We start from the raw sequence: 3,516 nt of genomic DNA on the forward strand, positions 1-3,516 counted from the left end.
TTTCCTTTCTTCTCCCTTTCACATGTGGCCCTTCTTTTAGTACTCGTTCTATATTTTCACACAAGGATTGTTCTATTTCCTGTCCCCACTTTTCTAATTCTTTCCTTTGAGGCTTTGTCTGGCTTCAGCTTAGGGCTAGGAGTTTGATTAGACAGAAAAAGAAGGAACATATATAACTCATATGTAAATCTCAATTTTGCACACGAATGCTCAGAAGTGTGCAAGCAGCCATTTATTACAGCATAATAATAATAGATGCACAGAAGTTTTCTGCAGATCCCAGTGTCTGGATTGGGCTTTCATTTTCTTCATGCACTATATCACTCATAATGATTTTGTCCAACTCCATAGTTTTCACACTGTTCACTGCTCCCTGATCTTTCAGCACAAGCAAACAATCTTCTGAAAACACTCTTCTCAGTTTGAAGGACAATTAATAAGAAACATACCAGAAAGGTTATTATGCCTATTTTCTGGCCAGAGCCCTTTGAGTCACCCAAAGGGAAGCTAAGTATTATTTTGACATTCATTATTGGCTGAACACCGACTATGTGTTACTGAAGATAAGATTGGCAAACTGCTTCCACAGCCGGATCCACACAGCATGATATGTGCTTGTGAAAGGGACTCATCTGGTCTATGTTCTCCTGCCCTTATAGCATGCAGAGTTCAGCTGGAATTTGAAGCTTGAGTAGTATTTCTTTCCAAAGGCCATTAACTGTCCATGAGACTCTAAAGTTATTATGAGATATAATATTCCATTCATCCTGGATGTTGACTGATCATATGTCTAATTACATAGTAACACAGTTGGCTACAAAATTATTTCACTTACTAATTCAAAGATTGGTTTTTTTAAAGGAAAAGAATACCAAATTACCAGGTCAATGTAGTACACTTTATACAAGAATGTTTGAAAGAAAGGTAAAGAAAAAAATTTAATCGAAACAGAGACATGAGGTGGGAGGGAAAGGGAGAGAAAAGGGAAATTGCATGGAAATGGAAGGATACCCTCATTGTTATACAAAATTACATATAAGAGGTTGTGAGGGGAATGGGGAAAAAAAAACAAGGAGAGAAATGAATTGTAGTAGATGGGGTAGAGAGAAGATGGGAGGGGAGGGGAAGGGGGATAGTAGAGGATAGGAAAGGTAGCAGAATACAACAGTCACTAATATGGCATCATGTAAAAATGTGGAGGTGTAACCGATGTGATTCTGCAATCTGTAAGTGGGGTAAAAATGGGAGTTCATAACCCACTTGAATCTAATGTATGATATATGATATGTCAAGAGCTTTGTAATGTTTTGAACAACCAATAAAAAAATTGTTTCACAGTTCTCAACTTGCTTTCATCTGCCAGTGTTTGTTTTCCTTTCTTTTAAAATTTGTTTTATTCTTTTAGTTTTCTAAACTTCTGTGGTGATTCTCCTACCCACTTATCCTAGTATCTCTCCTGCTTGCAAATTCCTAGGAACCTCTGCTTTCCCTAATGCTGCTTTTGGAATATTTAGGCTAAATCCTAGCTGTTATCAACTTTGCAGTGCTTTGCCTTGTCATATGCCCATTTTCCAGAGCCCTTTAGCTGATATCAAGTAACTCAAGAAAATGACTGAAGAATTCTAGCTTCCTTTTTATTCTACTGCCTGGAAATTTTCCCATCATTTTCCATCTTTTTTCCTTCTTAAGCTGATGTTCAGCTCCATCATGCTGCTTTTATAGCAGCTGTTCAAACTTTAATGAGGACAATCAGTGCTGGCTCTGTCTTTTTATAAAACAGATTAGAACTCAGAAATTACAATGTCCGACAACTCTGATTGAGTAAACACAATTATATTAAAACTGTGAATTAAAAGCAGTATCTTACAAATTTAATACCTTAATTTACAGACAAGCAAGGATCAAATGCCTCTGTTTGACTGTTATGCATCCCAAATTGCTATTCAGCCATGGTGACCTTGCTTTAGCAAATAGCATTGAAACCCATTTATTCATTTTTTATCCTGAGGAGACCAGTTATAGTTTATTTCCCATAGGGATGACCAGAATCAGGGCAACTCACTTTGCATCTACTACTGTAAGCCTTTTGAAACCTAATCACCCATGTTTGAAACAGGTACAACCATAATGATCTATGGCATGTAGGATTATTTTCCTCACTGTATTTCTTTAAAAGCATAAGAAAAAAATAAGCTTAATACCCTGATAATTGAGTATCTCTATGTACCCACCTTAGATGGTGGTTATGTATCAGTTTAAGTTCATATTTGCTTCTATTCTTTTATTCTATGGCCTGAAAACAAACTCAAATACAGAGATTAAAATAAGAAAGTATGCAGCAGATATGCCATTTATGCAGTTTAATGGTGCAAAATTATATGGAGATGGCCTCAGTGAGGGTGACGTTGCTTCTGCACCTCCAGTGTGAGAGCACTATAATTAGTGGGCTGTCTCATAGATATGGTGAAACTTCTGTTTTCCATTCTGAGAGTTTGAAGAGACTTGAATCACTGAATATAAGGACTTTATTTATATCATGGGGGTAACATCATACTCTTGATTCCTGGAGGGTTAGAGAGGGCCACAGCTTTCTTTTATATCGTAAGGATTAAATACAAAGATGGGACCAAAACACCACTACTCTAGAAAATGCCCTTGTATCTTAAATGCCTGCTTTATTAGCATAGTGTGGAATATTTTGCCAATGCATTACTTAACCATTATTATACATATAAAATACAAAGACCACAAAATAATTCTTTAATGCAGGTCAGGGAGCTAGGTAGGGTGAAATTAAGCATGTGCCTTCCCTGTGTGCACGTTCTTCCTGTCTTCTGACTTATTCTGGCTCTTTTATGTCTCCCTGATTTTTCATGCTGCTTATATAAGGACTTGTGCTTTTCTGACCACCCTCAATCTGTTGATAATGGAAGGTTCTTCAAGCCCTGGAAGAATAAGAAGAGAATATTATCGTTTTAATTGTTCTATACAATAACTCATTTATACCTTGGATTATATTTTTTTGTTCCTAAAAAGCTTGTGCTCTTTTCCAGTCCATTGAAATGTTCTTATGCCATAAGGTCTAGTCCCTTATATGCCCTGCCTACGCCTAAATTTAACAAGCCCTAATTAAATCCCCCACCATCTGTTTCCTGGGCTTTTTCTCATGGCCCATCAATCTTCCAACATTCCAAGCAGATTTCTCAGTCCTGTTTGCAGCCTCCCACTCCCTCACCTATCTCATCTTGCAGGTGGCAAAGCCTCTGTAGTAGATCTCATTTTTTACTTTCTTCCATTCCCCAGGTTCACTGTTAAGTGACCCATGCCTGACTTCTCTGCTACAACCTTAATTTCTCCAAAGCAGGAATAGAAAATAGGTTTCAACTCTTCCTGCCATGTTCTAGTATTGGTAGCCTCTGCCTGTATTGAGATGATCTTAGGTTAAATGGGAAAGAGCCATGATTGACTGAGTACAGGGGGCCACAGATCTGTAGCAGAAGAAGTGATAAGTGGGCT

This window comes from Callospermophilus lateralis, unplaced genomic scaffold (assembly GCF_048772815.1).
Source record: "Callospermophilus lateralis isolate mCalLat2 unplaced genomic scaffold, mCalLat2.hap1 Scaffold_112, whole genome shotgun sequence".
Taxonomy (NCBI): domain Eukaryota; kingdom Metazoa; phylum Chordata; class Mammalia; order Rodentia; family Sciuridae; genus Callospermophilus; species Callospermophilus lateralis.